The 19,508-nt window shown below is 37.7% G+C and overlaps 1 protein-coding gene across 6 annotated transcripts in view; it reads left to right on the top strand.

Annotated features, from left to right (window-relative positions):
- Nucleotides 1-1,357: 1,357 nt before the first annotated feature.
- Nucleotides 1,358-19,508, top strand: part of LOC135470537 (pro-neuregulin-1, membrane-bound isoform-like) — a 32,316-nt gene continuing 14,165 nt past the window's right edge. For 2 of the 6 annotated variants that reach the window (XM_064749586.1, XM_064749545.1), the window contains exons 1-3: nucleotides 1,358-1,644; nucleotides 8,205-8,312; nucleotides 15,984-16,155. The gene's annotated coding sequence lies outside the window, so the exon portion shown is untranslated. Of the gene's footprint in view, nucleotides 1,645-5,698; nucleotides 5,817-6,614; nucleotides 6,641-7,040; nucleotides 7,235-8,204; nucleotides 8,313-15,983; nucleotides 16,156-19,508 lie in introns of those variants that run through there. The other 4 variants (XM_064749554.1, XM_064749570.1, XM_064749562.1 and 1 more) reach the window with 4 other exon arrangements.

Here is a 19,508-nt window from a genome sequence, read left to right as displayed (position 1 = left end):
ATATTGGCGACCTGTTCGTGTATATTATTCTTCAGTCTGGGTCAGCTACCATTTTGGCGAAAACCCAAACAAAACCCAACTCTGTGACTAAGGCTGAGTGCAGACGTTCATTTTTGGCGTCTAGTCGTGCATCGTTACGTAATTCTTGTGTTATCACACAAACAGTATACTCCCAACAGCACTGATCATATCCTCCTTGATATATTAAACCAACAGGCGACGGCTTTCATAGAGCGCGTCACGCACGCTTTTGGATCGCGGAAAGAGAATCCGTACCATGATTTCCGGCAGAACTGGCATAACGCATGCTGGGTCAGTGTGCCCGGTACGCCGCTGCTTAATTGTCTGTGTAGACATGCTTGGTTAGCTTATTGACGCTCATCGCATTATAACAGTGAATTGCCATGTCCAAATAGTACTGCGATTCGGGCTTGTCATTTCGCATCGCTTGGGCGCCGTTACACAAATGTTCCAGGTTAGTGTTCACTACCTGTGACGATAACAGTCCGCAGATAAATACGTGCTGAAATTCCCACCTGGGCCTGTATGTATACACTGTGTACTTTGCTAGCAGGCATGTGTGCTTTAGCTTTCAGAAAAAAGCACTGAATTTGGTTCCTGAATAAGTGTAGGGTTACAAAACAGGGGTATCAATGAAGGTATAGCGAGGCTCATTTCGGTTTCTCACAATGGATCTGCAATAACTGTCCTACCACTTTTCCACAGCAGGCAAAATTAACTGTTATGGTCATATGTTCATCACATGTTTAAAAACTGTTCCTAGGTCTTTGACAAAATCATTTGGCTGTTGCAGCATAGTTTATACCAACATGTTTGACCCATGGTATGAGAGCTTCACAAGAGAAACTGGCAGGACTGCCTACGTAGGAATATCCCTTTATCTTCTATGAAACCTACAGTGAATACCCCGAAAGACTATAAGACGTATGTATATACCCCGAAAGGCTATTAGACGTACGTATATACCCCGAAAGGCTCACCTACCGCATAATACCCCTTTCATCACATATTCACCCGATGCTCTACACTCATCACCAAATCCCAGCACCTCTGTCACTATCATAATCATTATCTCATCGTGAACATCATTGACATCATCATCATAATTCAACACATATGTCACTACAATCATCATGTAATTTCACTGGCAACACACAACAGAAAAAGACCCCAAGCGATGCATTGCCTGGATAACTGAATGAAGTTCACACTTGATTAATCGGGAACATGTGGGAGAAACCGCGCACGTGACATTCCAATGACACTAGGAGAGGTTAAAGGTCACTTGAGCTCGATCTCTCTCAGAAAAGTTTGACCGGCCATATGAACACGTGAAATAAGTGCTGTGCTTTATCGATGTAACTGGGGGCAATAGAATATTAGGTTGTCAATGATGTACGTTTGGTTTTAAAAACTCTGTTTAAAAAAGAAGTGAGATTGTTTTCAATGCTTGTGAAAAATTGTCTTGTGCGTGGCATATCACGGGCTTGGCCAGGTATATGTACGTACAGCCTGTAACTAGGACAATGGCGTCAGCGACCTGGAGATAGAATGAATGAATGAGTGGGAAGAGAAGTGAGATCTTCAGATCGTCTTAAATGTGCTGTAGGACAACAAATCCAGGTAAGCCTACGTGGATCGTTACCGGTGTCATATATAATTCAGCCAGCTGTGGTATGCACAAATATATATGTACCGGTATAGAAAATTAAATATAATGGTTGCGTATGCAGCTTTGACAGGTAGGCCTACAGTGAAGGATGAACTGCACAACTACAGGCGGCTATGTAGGCCTCCATTTATTCAAGTTGTCATTCCAGTTCAAAGAGGTCAGCTTTTACTTAGGTGAAATGGATTACCTATATCTGTTACGAGATATATCTAACAAAACTGGTAACTTAAAGGGGGTTTTCTTCTAGATTTGCGTTACACCAGCCTGTACATGACATGTTTATATTATATATATATATATGTATAAAATAGACCATATTTTAGTAGGCTACTGCCCTATATTCTTGTAAACAGTTTAGGTATATATTACAAGTAGAGAGTTATAGGCCAACTCAATGTGAACACAGCCTTGATTGATGTGATTGGATGTTAATTCCCTTCTAGTGATCTGGAGCAGTGATACATGTACATGTGTAGAAATTATCAGGCAGTGATGCAGGTATTACATAATCTGTACGTAAATTTTACCATTTTTAATAAGGTGATAATAGGTTTAACTTTTGACTCGGGTCAGCTGGATGTAAATGTCTTCCAAATCTAGAGAGCCAAAAAGAGCAGCCATAATATCAGCCTTTTTTTTATCCACAACAGTTCAGTTGGGACTAGGCACAGCCTTTCAAACTGCTATTAAAAATCGCCCTAGCCACTTAGTATTAGGCTTTCCTAAACTTCTGAATAAGGTGAATGTTCAGTATGATGTCTAGATAGGAGAGTTTGGAGATGAATATACATTACTTCCAATCAAGAATTTTGGCATTCATATTATTCACGTGGTTGTTATTTCCTAGCATGAATATCCTGCTATATACTAGTAGTATGCATTTGTAGTCATGTTTTAATCTAGCTGGAATTTCGTGGAAATCATGCAGCAGGTACTGAAGCATGTGGACCTCTCGCTTGCAAACCTCTCTCTTATAGTGCATGATTTTACACACCTATTTTCTCTCTCTTTCCTTTTGTTGTGCCCACCTTTCCACCAGAAGTTGAGTTACTTGGTATTTTGGTGATGTTGGCCAGCCGTGGCATTCCAGATCCTTGTTAACCTATAAACAGTCACCAGCCCACTTAAGCCCACTCCAGTACCCACTGTGCCTGCTGTAGGTATCCCATATAAATAGACTGTGTCATGTCTTTACAATTTGGAGAGCGATGTCTGCATTCCTTAAAATAGTTCTGGTTGGCTTTGTATGTTGTTTTCTTGGCAGAGTTGTCTGACATGAATGGTTTTGTTTTCTCCGCTCAGGAAGTAATCATTTCTGGCAAGGATGTGGCCTTACATGTACAGTCCTGTACATCCCCTGTCAGTGCAAACAGGCTTCATTCTCATGCTCTAGTCATTGAGAGCATAAAACTGATGAGAAATGGCATTGGTCATGTTGGGTAATTCACCACGGATTCCATTTCTCTGATGTAGTGTCATTCTCTGAACAGAGAGATAATTACATTTGTTTGTGTGGACATAGCTTTTTATAGTCAGGCCATACTTGTTTCACATAACCCAGCTCTGTCTGCTAAATGAAGGTAGGTCTGTTGGAACTTCCTTTTTTTTTTTACTTTTTTAATAGAATTTTTGCATTATGAAGGCAAATTACTGTGGAATTGAAAAAAAAGTTCTGCAAAAAGGCTGAATAAAATCTGTCAAAGTTAAGACATTTTTCTTGTGTGGGAAATACTATGCAAAACAAACATACATGTGTAACAGGTATAACAGGCCTGTTATCTTATCTTTGTTCTATTTTGTACAATGGATAGCTGGTCTTACATTTCAAATTGAAGTGCAGATACTTTTTGTTTTTGACCACATGATATGTACAAGGTGGTACACAGTTCCTGTTGACTTCTTTTTCCATCCTGTGTATCAGTGGTCGTCCCAAGATTCAGATATATATATATATATATGTAAATAAAATCTGTACTTTGGTATTTTAATAGCCTGGGTGGAACTGTATACACTTAAACATCCTGACATAACTAATACAGTTTGCCTATATCTGGATGGGTGGAGTCTCTCACTGTATACATATCTAACCTATATTTAACAATTTTGTATTCTGCCAAGATGTGATATTTTTGTAGCCATGTGGTGGCTGCAGATGGTGTGCTAGAGTATGGCTGTTTTTCTGGTTGCGCTGTGTTAAGTCTATGTTAGATGTTTTGGACTAAAGTAAACACCTACACAGGAACTTTCTTGTTTCATCATCTTAGCTTTGTTACCATCAAATGATGTGTTCAACATGCTATAGGACTTCTTATGTATTGGACCCTGGTACATAATAAGAGGACAGGGGCAGTGTCAGAGCTATTTTCTGAATGAAGTGAAAGGACTGCCTCTTTACTTGGGATGATGGAACAGCGTCTTTGTGTAATGTATAGCAAATAGGCCTACAGCTTATAATTATTTATCTTACTTGTCAAAGATATCTAGCTGTCCCTTGCAGAGAAACTCATATGAAGAAGAAGAAACTAGGCAGTATCCTAGAGTCCCTTACTCTGTGAAACTTATTTATTGTGATAAAATTTATTTATTTATTTGATAGTTGTTTAACACCAGTGATAAAAATTACAAGACAGTTTAATGTTTGGGGACAGAAGTTGTGTGAATTTTTGAGATTGGTTTGTATTCAGTTTTTGCTGCTTTGTGCATTTATCCATTTAGGCAGTTTGAGTAAATGTATTTTCTTCACTTCCTCTAGAAATAGTCTGAAACTAATGGGCTGTATGATTAAGCTACAAAAGATATTTATTTGATTTATTTATTTGGTTGGAGTTTTATGCTGTACTCAATTGTATTTCACTTACATGACAGCGGCCAGCATTATGGCAGGAAGAAACCCACGACTGCAGCTTGTTGCTGACCTTACTACGTACAACTAGAGAGCGGGCAAAGCCATCACATTGCACAAGTTACAAACTTGAAGAGAAAATATTCTCAATTTTAGTGAAGTTGTTTCACACTGCTTTTTGTGTATTGCTTTATTATTTTATCTAATATATTTTGGATATGCGGTAAACATCATCTAAGCAAGATAGGGAGAGTTATTAACTCATTTTTCTCATGAAGCTTTAAGCAGAGTGGGTGGCTATACTATTTTTTGTATAAAACTTTTTGTGTAATGTGATTAATCATGATGTGTAATGAGTTTCATGGAACTTCCTGCTTTGTTGCAACTCAGGAGTGTACTATCAGTTTTTGAATTTCCCTGACTTACTGTTTTGACATGCTTTGTCATGCCAGTACGACGTGATTTTCTGTCTGAATTTCTCTATCGATGACATGTTTCAATAGTATATACAAATATTTAAAACTCTCATTTATTGTGATTGTGTGTTTTGATAGTCTTATTTAATAAAGACAGATAATTTGTTGCATTATGCCCTAAGAAAATTAATTTCATTACCTTCTAATTAGGAAGTGACTAATTGATTTGGAGATATTTAGCACAGTTTAGTCAGTGGAAGAGTGTTCTACTGCACTTATTTGTATTTTTTTTATTAAAATGAAACACGGTTGAAACATAACAAATTAATCATGCCGGATGCTGACATAGGCTCACTCTCATGCAATTAAACTAATGGGTAACTTGATTAATTGCTTTATCACATATTTAATCACTTTTGTCTGCATTAGTTATCAGATAAGCGTAATTTTTGCAGCCAGGTATTTATAGGGACGTTAAAACACAGCTGTTTGTGACGTCCGTTTTATGAAATATGAAAACCACTTAGTGTATATATAGTGCAGATATGGTGCATGTTGGTGCTTGATGAATATGTTTATCAATAAATTTGTAGTTCAAGATGTGCGCACATTTTCTTTCTTTTTTTTTGCTGATGGTTGACCTTGACCTAAATAATAGCTTGTTCCCGCATGGCTGTGGTATATTAAGTCAGATGTCCGACTCGGTTCATTGAAACAAATAGGTTGTGGCTGTGTGAATATTAGACTGCGTTGGAAGTATTTCTTGGTTTCATGTGCTTTATAATGACGATTTATTGTCTCACATTAGAGCGGTGGAATTCAGAGCTATTGTAACTATGACATTGCTGGCTGTTGGATTGCTCAGGTGAGACGCTCATACCTGTACAACTGTGGTATGTTCACCTGTGCCTTCATGTAGGTCACCTAACACACTGGCATATTGTATTCTCCTACTTCGGCATACAGGTGATACTAATTCTATCTGGGGTTGACAGTGTTGTCCTCAAGCTTATTATGTACGTATTTACCAGCTTGCCCCATGCTAGAGGCATGCATCCTGATTCACTGATCAGTTTACTATTGGTGTTTAGTCTGTGAATATAGCGGCAGGATTCTAATGGATGACTGGAGGGACATGTGTCATATTTGGCTGTGCCATTCAGAATACTGGCCTGCTACAAATTATCTCACACTTTAATAGTTTGATACCTAGCCAACATATGTCTTTGTAGGTCATCTCTGCTGTATTACAATCTGTTCGTCGATCTGTTTTGATACTTCTGATCACTCTTGAAAATCCAGTCACTCCACAGAAATGTCTAACAAATCAGATATATGTGTATGTATGGTATGAAGTTGCTGGAGGTGGGGGTGGGGCATTGAAACACCCTTTTTAAATTTTTAGTTAGTCAGGTGGGGCATTTGGAGGTGGGGGGTGGGGAGGTAGGTTGTAATAAATAACATGATGATCATTGGCAAGGTGTTTGCAAAAATGTGAGTAACAAATGAGGTTACATGAACTGACTATTTTAGCCCAGCATTTGTGAAACTTGAAAGAACTTGTTGTAATTTTGTAAAGGAAAATATTTCTTTATGAATTCCTGTTTATAATGCATGATTTCTCATTATTTTGACAAGGTATAAGCCTATAGGTCATGCAAGTGTTTGAGATGATCACCATTGTGAAAGGTAGTATCTCAGCTTCATTTATATACTGTAGTCTTTTGATGGATGTAACATTTGTAAACTAAACAGGTTTTGCTGAATTATTTCTGACCTTCACCTGATAAACACATTATTAATGTATGCAGTAAGATTGATACTGAAAGCTACAGTTCTTTACATTATTCTATTTTGTAGTGTGTATAAGGGGAGAGTGGGCTACAACTGGATGATGAATGGTTTTTCTAGTTTCTATTGTTGACTTGTTAGAATTTTTGTTGAAGTTATTTGTAGATGATATTAAGTTTCAAACTAATTACATGTAATACACTCATACAGATGTTTATTAAAACAGTTAAGCATATGACAAAGCAAGTTGGTTGACTCATTAGACAAAAGAGAAATAGCAGGTGCAGCCATTGAAATTATCACTCTGGTTTATTTCAGTGGAGATCCCACGAACATGTCTGTATTTAGCATCATATGTAAAACCCATGTGATCTGATGTCCTATATAAGTATATATGGTTTGTTAGAGCTCGGTATGAGAACAACTGATGACGGATACAGTCTGGTGAAAAGACATTTCAGTGTACCAAAGCTGTGTTAGCTTTAAAACCTGGTGAGCTATATGCTGTTTAGGAGGTGTTAGCAGATTACCCTGCAGTTAATAGTTAACAGTTCTTTTATTGAATCAGGTGAAAGATATTGAGGGGTACATGGATAGTCTTTATTTATTTAATCATGATTGGTGTTCAGTGCCATGCCTATGAATATTTGTATGTTCTTGAAAAAGGATTGTTATGCATTTTGAAGTATAAAAAATATAATATGTGTATAAATATTAGGAAGTATGTGGATTGCATTTATGAACTGTTTACTCTAATTCCCATACCTTTTCAACCTTTAAAGCACATTATTCAGTGGAATTTATGCATGCAATTATTATGAAAATGATGCTAAAATGATTGGCTTGTGTCACTTAACATGCAAGCTTCATTAAACTGTGCAGATTGTTTTTCCATTCTCCATACTTTTCTCGGAAGGTCTCAAATATTGATGAGTGTTGGTTACAGAGGCTGTTAAAAAGGTTGAAAAATTAGGCTAGATTCGCTGTATGTGTCAGATATATGGTAACATGTGTAAGATATGTGCTACTGGTAAATGAAATATACTGATACTGCATGCGATTTAGTTGTACGTATGAAATAGAGCACTGACATGACTGAGGATTTTTTTGGGAGGACTGAGGAGTTTCTGTTGAATTGGTAGCATATCTATGTTTGAGGTAAGCCTTTCAAGTTGAGAAACCTGCTCGTGTAAACTATGGTTCATGTCGATTTCGTTCATGTTGATTTCATCAGTGGCCTGAGTCAGCATTGCATAGGCCCTATATCTGTCTGCCATCCCCCTGAGCATTGATTCCACCTGGGAGGCGGGCCTGCCTGACTCTAGCATCCTCTGTCCGCGTGCTCGACCCGTCATCTCTGACTTTATCTCCTTCCCTGGCTCTCACATACCGTTTACAGTACTTCATGCACAGAAAGTTCTCCACATCTGAACATTCTCATTTTTTGTCTTTTCCTGAACAGATATAGGCATTCAGCATTCCGTGACTGAGGGAGTAAGTGTGAAGTTTTGGGGACCCCGTGTGGAGATGTACATGGCTGGTGATGCCAGCACACCGTGCTATATGTCAGGTAGGTGAAACTGTTTGTGGGATGTGTAGCATTACTGAGCGTAATCTACAATTAATGTAAACAGGTGGCCAACTACAAGTCACTGTCTTGAAAGCAAATTAGTGTGTTCATGCTCTTGTTATTATACAAAGTAATTACTGTACTTGATCATGTTTATTCTTTATATTGGGTATATAAGAACCAAGTATAGTAGAGTATTATCAACAGGTCATCAGGTATATTATATGTAGCCAGAGGTGAAATGTGTATTAAAATGAAATGTGTCTGTGTCATATCTTCACACCTTGCATGTTTTTCTCTCAAAATTGAATGAAAAGCATAAAACTTCTATATTAGACAGATTAGTTATTATATATAGCAGTATTGCTATGCCTGGGATTGTGTGGTTTGCTATTATCTAGGTAAGTAATCTGTGTACATTTAGAGTGGTGCAGCATGTGGTTGGCAGGTGGTTGTAGAGGCAGGAGCGGTGAAGCTGGGCCTAGGTCCTGCTGTTGGCCCACGTGTACTTCTGCACCATGTTCATGTGTATGACGTACACTATTTATAACACAGAGTTATATTTGGGTGTGAAGGAACCACCTATCTGGTACACACACTCCATAAAATAGTTCTGTTTTTGACATGAGGACAAATGTTGAAACTGTGTGTATATATATATATATATACAACACACATACTAGCACTTGTTGAATGCTCCAACAGACTAAGCTCTCAGGTTTTATTTTAACAGAATAAATCACCACTGACTATACTGAGAATTGTATTTATGTATTACATGTACCAAGAAACAAACTATATTTTCTATTTAATTCTCTGGAATGCATTTGAAAATAAAACATACATACAGTAGAGAGGACCGAAGCTTGTTCACACACACAAGACTAGATTTGAACCATGTGTCACTGTGTCCTAGTGATTGAAAGGCAAGCACCTTTCACTATTAGTCTACAGCCTGCTCCCTTTGGTGAAGATTTAGCTTAGATTGTCTGGTGCAAAAGTGCAAGTAGAGTACAAGAAAATATTTGTACTGTGGCAGTTGAGTACTTGACATCTTTGGTTGTACTGGGAACTTGTGTCAGATGTAAAATGTACTTGATATTCTTAACCTATTTGCATTCTTAACCTATTCGCATGTTTGAAAGATGTTTATTCAAGCATGTTCTGAAGGCATTATTCTTTGCAGACTGATAAAACTATACTTTCTCTGAAGACCTGAAATTGGCAAACCCACCCAATGTAGATTTGCGTGAAAAATCAAAGTGGAAAGGTGCACAATTCACACTGAAAGTTGCTTTTTCATGTGCTAAAATGTTGAGGAATTAGGGTAATGTCTAATCATCACAGTTAATTTGGGATATGTCAGTGAAGAAATCAGCTCATTCTGTAGCTGTATTAAACATACTGTGTGTGTATGTTTATGTGATTGTAGTATATTGATTTGTAGCTGAGGTTGTGACCTAATGACTGTACCATAGAGGTGTCTTTATGCTGTATTATATGGACATAGCATGCGATCTTTGGTAAGCGTGATATATCACAGTTTTATGAAGCTGAAAATATACATGTAGTAAATTGATTGGTAATTGTGTGGGAGCGTAGTGCGCTCCTGTGGGGTACGTCTCATTCACACGCTATCTCCTGCGGGCAGTCGTCATTATTGTATTAACTGAAGTACTGAATGATCAGCCGTTCTGCCATGCCATGTAGTGAGGTAAAAATAAGCCTGGAGCAGTGTGGCACTGAGCTAGGAAAATGATTTTATCTCTTCCAGCCCGTAGTTGTAACCATCTGATCAATAAACGACCTTAACATGTAACCACGAATCAGTTTGATTGGTGAATGGTAAAATGCCTACAGGTCTGTTTCTTTTTATGCTACACCTGTACTCAAGCATGAGGTATATAAATATTACATTATATGCGATAATTAAAGCTACAAGGAATGCAGTGCTGTACTCCAGTGCCTTTCTGCATTACATATTAAAGCAATTATTTAACAGTTATGGAGTTCATGTATTCATAATTATAAAAGATAAAATTTTCAAAAGTTACCGTAGTGTATACAGTTATACTCAGGCTAATGTAGTATCTTTTGGCTCTCACCCTCTACCTCCAGCCCCGGTACCCCCCCACCCCCTAACTTCTCCCCCATATTTTTATAGGTTTTCATGGACTGATTACAATGTTTCCATGTTTTTTTTTAGACTTTCAATGTATAAAGACTTTTTGACGACAATTATTTGTGAAACTTACAATAAATTTGCAGACATAGTTGTAGCTATTACTACATAACAGTACATACTGTTTGTCTTGTTTAATCCATGGAAACTTTCTCAGTGGAAGATAATTCTAACATAGGTGAAAAAAAAATCAAAGGCCGTTTTGTAGTGAGAATGTGCTTATGCTTCAGTGCACACAACTGACAGATTTCCCAGGACTGTGTTACATGTACTGTTACTGAACTGACAACATCAGAGGTAATTAATAAGCTACATGTATGCTCAAGGGCTGGTATTTATTCCTGCCTGAAGTGTTCAGAATTTATTATAAAAATCTGCTGAAATTCTCAGATCTTGGTCAAACAAGTCTACAAGCATGTTCTGAATTACTGGGTAGTTAGGGCTGTGTATGTATGTAGTAGAGTACATATAGGTATATAGCCAGAGCAGGGGCATTGTACTAGTCTAGACCACTCAATGAAATTCCTCAACACCTACACATTGCTGAATGAGCATCGCTCAGCCTGGACTGCTAACAATACATATAGCTACACTGTAGACCCGACACACACAGCACTAGATGGCAGCATGGCAGAATGTTCTGTTGACCAGAATGTTCTGTTAACAGAATGTTTTATTAATTTAAATATTCCAACTTCATTCAAGCTACTTTTGACAGTTCTGCTCCACCTGTATTATTGTGGAAACACTCTAAACTGCTTAACTGGACAAAAATGTACATCATGAAGAACGCTGTGACCATAGTACTACCTGTAGGTTCATCTTATTGTTTCATGTACAAGTGATGAGGTTGTGTGTGTTAATATAGGTCAGATGTGGTATTGTATGTAAAACTTGTTCTGTTTCGCCAGACTTACCGGACAGCTTTGTGGTTGTCTTCCAGTAGCATTTATGTTTACTTATATGCGAATTTAGTGAGGAAGTTTTTTGTAGTTATAATCTTGCTTAATCCAGAATTAATCCTATGCCTGTCATGTGAAGACAGTGGTAATCTTTTTGGTCTTCATATTGATATGTATTGAGCACATGTTGTACAAAATCCTAACACAAAAATTAAGCTTGCTCAAAAGAGTTAATTTCCATGGTAAAGTCTGTGTTTATGTTTAGCATTTGTGATACACCTGTAATTTACTTAATTCATTGATCTGATTGAGTGAGTCTCTCCATCTTTATATGCTGCATAATGTAGTACCTGTACATCATGTATGCCATACTCTCTACAGCTAGACCAGTTAATCAGTAAACCATTGGGGCAGACATGTGGGGTGTGGGTGGAATATATAGTACCCCTTGCCCTCTGGTATTCTAACTATGCCAACAGGTGGGAAGCTGTTGTAGGATGTCTCAAATTAACCAGGGATTATTGTTACATGAGTAAACTTCCTATGTGATGCAGTAGATACATGTATGTAGTCTGCAATGGCCACCTGCCAAACCTTCCCCAGACTGCCACAAAAAAGGGAATGGTGGGAATGTCTCATTCTCTTTGATAAACTATATTTCTGAGAAAAAAACAGAAATATTTTTTTATAGTCGTAGCAATAAAAGATTGCATGATTGAAATGAGGATGTTTCAACTTGACAAAGGCCATTCATGAATGAACAGTTGCAATGGGCAAATCATTTACTTTCAAAATAATCTCTTTATCTAGTTGACTCTATTTATTATTACCACTGCTTTACCTTGTGGAGGAGGGCCAGGGAGATTAAAGTGTAGGAATTATGTATCACTCTCTTCCATTGTAGGTGTGTTAAAATTTATGTTTGAAAATGACATGTTCCCCCGGACTGTGCAAAGTTTCGTCCCATCATAATACTGGTCGCCATCATATAAATGAAATACTCTTGAATACAGAGTACAACACACATCAAAAAATAAATAGATAAATGAAAATGAGGTGACAAAACATATTTTTGTCTTGAGCATCACTTGTATCATGACATGGCAAACACAAATGAGTGGGATAATATTGTGACATATCTCAGGTGTTTTGGATACAGTCTTTATGCATTTAGTATTAACTTTGCATCTGATCTTACCTTTTTTGTGAAATAATGGATAATAGAAAATATGAATAATGTTATATATACTAATTGGGCTGATTTCATATTGCTTGGTCTGGGCAAAAACTGACAACCTATATTTGCCCTGCAAATCTCTTGTGCTACTACGTAAACTAGCTGCATTGAAAGCTGTTCTGAGGTTCCTACGGAAGAGTTCTCCTCCTTATAGGCCATGGGGATGGTTAGCTTAATTGGATCAGTTGGAAGAAAGGAACCTATAAAAGTAGTCTGCTGCTTGACTTGTTCCAGACCACATTCATTTCATTTCTATTCAGGAAGATAGGCCATGATTGATTTTCGTTAAGGTCATGTCCTGAGCAAGTCTGTTCCTTACTAGTGCAACGTACGATTAGAAAGATATAGTTTGGATTATGTTCTTGGACATTAAAAAAAATTAAAGTGATTATGGTTTAACGCCACTTCGGCCAGTTCAGCATCACTTTATGATGGGGTAGAAGAATTTAAAAATTTTAGATTTTTGTATATTTTTGCTGGATTTATTTGTCTCCCTGTCAGCCTTGATTGTTTTTATTTGTCTCTCTGTGTCTTGATTGTTTATTTGTCTCTCTGTGTCTTGAATCTTTTTTGTGGCCTTGCATAATCTTCTTGGTTGTCTCCCATTTGTTGTTTTATCTGTTTACAGTATTGGTGGTTTTTACCTCTTTGCCCGTCCCTGCTATCTCCTTTCTCTGGAACCTTTTCCTGTCTTGTTGCATTGTGTTCATTTATTACCTGTTGACAATTTTAGCCTTTTTTGATTTGTTCTTTTCATGGTTTATCATGTTTACGGTAGTTCTATTTTTCTTTCTTTTTGTCTTTCTTGGTAGTTTATTTGTATGTGTCTTCTGTTGATTTTTTTTGACTCCTGTTGATAATTATGGTGGTATAATTTATTAGTCTCACATTGGCCATCTTGTGAGTTTTATTAGTCTTACGTTGACTATCATGTGAGTTTTATTAGTCTCATGTTGACTGTCGTGTGAGTTTTATTAGCCTCATGTTGACTATCATGTGAGTTTTAGTAGCCTCATGTTGAATATCATGTGAGTTTTGTTAGTCCCATGTTGAATATCATGTGAGTTTTGTTTGTCCCATGTTGACCATCACAGTGATTTTATTCATGGGAGTTTTATTAGTCTCATGTTGACTATCATGTGAGTTTTATTAGCCTCATGTTAACTATCATGTGGTTTTTTAGCCATATGTTGACTATCATGTGAGTTTTATTCACCTCAAGTTGACTATCATGTAAGTTTTATTCATCTCATGTTGACCAACATGGTGATTTTATTTGTCTTATGTTGAGTGTCATGGTGGTTTTCTTTGTCTTGTAATGACCCTCATGGTAGCTGTATTTCTGTCTGGTTGACTACCATTGTGGTTTCCTGGTTTTATTTATCTTTTTTGACTACTGTGGTTGTTGAAGTTTTTTTCTTGTTAATTGACTCCTATAGTGTAATTTTCAGGAAGCTAGAGTTTATCCTGAACTGTTGTTGAGTCTGAACTCTGAGAACTGAGGGGAACTGTTCATAGGTTAAACTTCCACGACCTGACCCATTGTTTGGGTATTATTATGTACATGAGCAGAGAGCCATCGCAGTGGTCTTGTGGCTAAAGCTGTGATCCTCTGTCTATAGTTGTAGAGCTTTTCTATCTGGCACTGGGGTGGTGCAGAGGTGCTGTTTGGGGGTATGCCTATGGCTTCACATCACAAACAATCATCTGTTAGTTCAAGATGAGTCAATATTTATCTTAATGTTTCTGTCTCTTTACTTTGCATAGTTTCCTCTTTAACCAGAGATCATGTGATCATATGCAAGGTAAAATTGTGTGCATCCATGTACAAACCACACTTCATGAGATACACAGCTATCCTGTTATTTAGGGGCGTAAAGAGTAGTTTTCTTTTGTCATAATGTATACATGTATTTTTTAGTTTTGGTTTTCAGGGATTAATTTTAACCTTGTTCATCTCAGCTCTTTTCTGGTATGTTTTATGGAAAACGTGATTTTGTCCCATACATATGACATCAAATTTGGTCAAGTGTAACATAATTCAATTTTTTTTAAAATGTGTCTATCATTTGTTTGTATGTACTTGTCTTGGATAACACTTGTGTGATGTGTACTTTTTTGCTGTTACTGTTGGACCTAAGCTTTACTTACTTAAACTCATCAATAGCCTTCAATGGAAAAAAGTTACTGTCCACACCTCTTCAGTTAGCTTTGAATATTTGAGTGGTCTTGGAAGAGTGTGTTAGGAAGGTAGGATTGATCACAGTTGGACTCTTTGGCTCAGGCCTCTCTGTTGACATTGAATGTGTGTCCAACTCTCATACACATGTGTGTCATAAACAATCAATATCATAAAGAACATATTCAGTCTTATTTCTCATTTTTTATTCTTGGCAAATATACTCAAAGCCTAAGGTGGCTTATATCTTATGGCGTAGAAGGTCATGCAGACTTGGCGCTGACCACAGCATTGTTATGATCATAGTCTTTCACTGCCTTTTTATTCTTGGCCATACAGAACCTTGGTTAGTTGTAGAACAGAGTATAATAGCGGCCGGTCCCATTTATCATCACTTGTGGTCCACTACATCTTCCTCAGCTGTTCTCTAAAAGGCTGTGACTTGAAAAGGGATGAAGTTGACCTAGGCCTGTGTTCCAATCCCTCTGCTCTGCGCCACTGGTGTTGGGCTGCCTGGCTCATTCACACATTGTTGCTTACATGGGATTATTGTTTTTAGCAAATGCATGCTATCTGTGCTTGTGGGCTGCATTGCTAACAAAGGCCTGTGCATGAAGACATACCTCAAGAACCACAAGTGACCCAGTGCATGGCTGGAGAGGGAGGTGTGTATGCGGAGCGTGTATGCCAGAAGCCCTTTTGCTGGCAGAAACAACAACTAATGGCTCACTGAAGACGTACAGGTACACAGATACTGTTTATGTTACAAGTGAAGGCTTCCCTCTTATCTCACTGCCTCCTCTGATTCAGGACTGAAACCTCAAGCCAGACCTGGGGTCAGAATAAGGGGTCTAGGGGTGTTTGGATAAGCCACTGGCAGTCACTATCTAGTAAGGGCCAGCACAGTCCTGCATGGCCAAGCCTGGATACCAGTATCCCCCTTTAGCCGATCTCCTATCCCCAGCCTCTCCATTAAGCTTCAAGCTCTCCCAGAATCTGACCTTATAACAAGGATTTATCTGAGCTTACCCAGAATCACACCTTATAAAAAGGCTTTCTCTGAGCGACTCCAGAAACTGATTGTATAGGACCAGGAGGTATCAGTGCTGGCTCTGACAACTCACTCATCAGAAATAAACTGAGCTTCAGGAAGTGGTTTCCTATCTTACAGATGGGCCCTGTTCTCTTGAGCATGTGAATTCAGGACCTGGTACATGTTACAGCGTCCATTCACCAGGACTGCCTTGCCCTTAACCCGGATAAACAGCCTGTGATCAATGTCACTGTGTACTTCAAGCTCTCTGTGGGACGTCGCAAGTACAATTTGTCATGTTTGGAACAAGGTAAGCACTTGTGATTTATCATACAAGGGATATACATGCACTTGCATTGGAAGTCTTTCCTGACTAATGGCGTACCTTTTTCAGTTATTATATAAAATTATTTACAGTTAAAGGGGAAGTGTTGCTGCTCTTGGCCTTGATTTCCATTTTGATACATGTAATTATGTATGGAAGCCTAAAAGTTGTCACTGTTCTATAGTAGTGGTATGGTAATCTATACTTGGAGACACTTGCCGAGTTAGATTGTGCGTTCCCATCATGGCATAGAGATTTGTAATATTTGGTTTTTGTAAAAAAAAAAAAAATTTGGTTGCTAAAAGTATAAGATATTTGTCATTGGTCTATCCATTTCAATGTAATGCCAACTTAAATTCATCGGTTTGATCCTTATTGAATGCCACACTCAAGAATCTTCACCATCTGATATGATGGTGGTCAGTTTTATGGGTGAAGTGCCAGGGATAGAGCATGTTGAAGGAAGCATAAATTCACTGATGGCTGTCTAAGCCTTAATCATGTACTGTCATGCAATTCATGTAGGCTGATATATTTTTTCTGCACAGAAAGCATCATTGTGTTGAGTGATATATGACTTTTCTCCTCGTGCTTTTTTTTTTCGGTCATGTAAATCGTAAATCTACTTGTGGTTAATTCTAGACTAAACATACTGTGTTATGGTTTTGTAGCAGGATATACATGAGTGTGTTGTCTTGAAGGTGGTTTGTTAGAGCGTGTGTATTATACAAGGTTATGGAATGAGGCACCACCCTAAACCAAGGCTCATATTGAGCCAACATGGGCTCTGTTTACTCTTATCCCTTCTCTATGTCTATATCCTGTATACACTTCCTTCCTTCACAAACATCAGTATAGACAATCAGTGCTGGATATTGTGTCCGATCACCTGACAGGTGAGATTGTCATTACAATCGTTGAACAAGCACGACAACACCTGTTTTCTCAACGTTAAATGTCTGGGTTAACTTGATGAACCTTTGTCCTCCTCTGTGTGTAAAATATGCTCACACCTCATACATTCATGTTCCAATATGTAGCTGACAGCAGTTCTCAATGGGAAAACCTTAAGTTAACCACAAATTGATATAATCTACATGTTAGCAATGTCACGTTATGCGAAATGGATTTTTAAACTGTGCTTTTGGGTAATGATTTGAGCGGTGCTAGGTGGCTTTTTGATACTTCAAATTAGCATGGGGCAAAATTTCAATATTGTTGTTTGCCCGTTCGGATCACTAAGGCTAAAACATCTGAATCTTTACACTTTGGCGTCACAGTTTGTGTGCTGTCGGGGATAATTAGACAAGCTGTGTGTTGACGGAGTAACAGGCTTTTCCTCCTCCTCTCACTGACCCTAAGACGACAGGATGCATCATAATTAGTTAAACTGTCCGTGGCCAGTAAGACTGTTGATTTACCTGGAGGACAGGTGTTATTATTCGGCAGATATCTGTGCACTGCATGTACATGGGCCACAGTTGTGTTTGATATGATTGGACATCAAAGTGCTGCTCCTGTGGACTCCTGTTATTTACATGTTGCCATGTGGTCCATGGCAAAAGGTAAAGAAATTTAATTTAGTTTTATTTAATCAAATGATTTTTCAAGCCTGTGGTGGTTGGGAACTGATGATATTAGCACTTTTCTGTCCTCATGTCTCAGTCTGAATTGTTTGCAGAGAGATTTATAAGCTAACAGTGGCCATGACTGTCATCTTGTATAACACGCAGACAGATATTATACAGAATAACTGACGTCAGATCAGGAATTTTAATAGTAGGTCTTCAAATCAAAGTTTGATTCAAAGTTTGACACAGAACTGATGAGTTCCTTTGACAGACAGGAAGTATTCAAAGATTTTAAACCAAGAATGGCAGTTTGTCTGTATGGCTGTTTGTCTGTATGGCTGTTTGTATGGATGTTTAGGTTGCATATGAATGAATTAAATAGAAATATTGTCATATTGCAATGGTGGGGAGTTTTCAACTTCTTTCAGACCTGTCTGACACAATTGTGCATTCTAGGCATGATGGGATAATCAGGCAAACAGTGGTGAACCAGAATCCATGTCAGAAACATGTGTCAAAAAGCAGTTCACAACATGTTTTGTTTGTGGTCATGAATAGACAAGGGATGTGTAACCAGACAGTGTCAAATACTGACAGGAACTGTATCAGTCTACACTAATAAAATTAAGCCGGTGCAGTGTAAAGATTATAAAGTTTTATAGATGTTGACCAATATGTTTATCGTTTCCTTACTAAAGTATATTCTATACCAAAAATATTACTCATTTAAGCATTAAATCCTGTTATTCTTCGTAGTTCAGGTGGAATTGCAATTAATGCTGTAGCTGATGTAGATGTAATTGAGCTTATGTGAAGAAATATTAAACACAATTTTTGTTTGTCAAGTGTAAGATTTCACTGCCTTGTAATCATTGCAGATTGGTGTTCGGTATCTTAGCTATGGGTTATGTATTATTATGAATTCATTTTAGTACTTGTGTTTTACATATTCTAGCCATGTGCACACAAATGCTATTTCATGGGTAAAGCCTGTGGAAGCTAGGTTTCCAGGTTTATGTAAGTACCTAAGCATTTGAGATTCTCAGCTGCATGCAGACCTCTCCATGTTCACTATAAAAGTGTATGAAATATAAGTACAGGTTTGGGTGTACTGGTTGTCAGTATGGTACATGTGATAAGTCTGTATGCATTTATTTGATAGAAATTTAATGATGTTATCCAGAATATTTCACTTGTAAAGTGTTTATGGGATGGGGAAGCCTGGAGAAAATAACTACCCTTTGCCAGGTAACTGACAACATTCCTGACAGCTGAAGTAGCAGGAGCATCATTAGAACATACAAGGTCAGTGGCTGAGGCCATCATTAAAAATATGTTCATTGGGCATAATCCTGTTATTAAACCCCTAAAAAAATGTCTTACTTGTAAATATTAAAAATATTTTTTATTTTCCCTCTCCATGCTAACTTGCTTGTTTTCATTAGCCAGAATTGAAAAAAAGAATTTCCTCCCAACTGTCTAGTTTTTCCAATGGTTCAGGTGAAGCTAAATGTAAAATGTTTTAAGGATGATCTGCTCAACTTTGCTGAGGGTGACTCTTTACTCAAATGAGCCGTGTATTGTATACAAGCTAATGTCATGTTGTCTGCAGTAACTGAGGGTCTGCTTTAGAGATTTTCAGTGTCTTTTATGAATTAAATATTAATGTCTTAAAACTGGCAATTTAGTGCTGCAAAGTTTTGTACGTATAGATGTGAATGCCACATTGTCTGTACATACTGTAAGGTTGAACTCAGAACATGGAGG

The sequence above is a fragment of the Liolophura sinensis genome, chromosome 1 (assembly GCF_032854445.1).
Source record: "Liolophura sinensis isolate JHLJ2023 chromosome 1, CUHK_Ljap_v2, whole genome shotgun sequence".
Lineage (NCBI taxonomy): Eukaryota > Metazoa > Mollusca > Polyplacophora > Chitonida > Chitonidae > Liolophura > Liolophura sinensis.
This window is presented reverse-complemented; position numbering and strand designations above follow the sequence as displayed.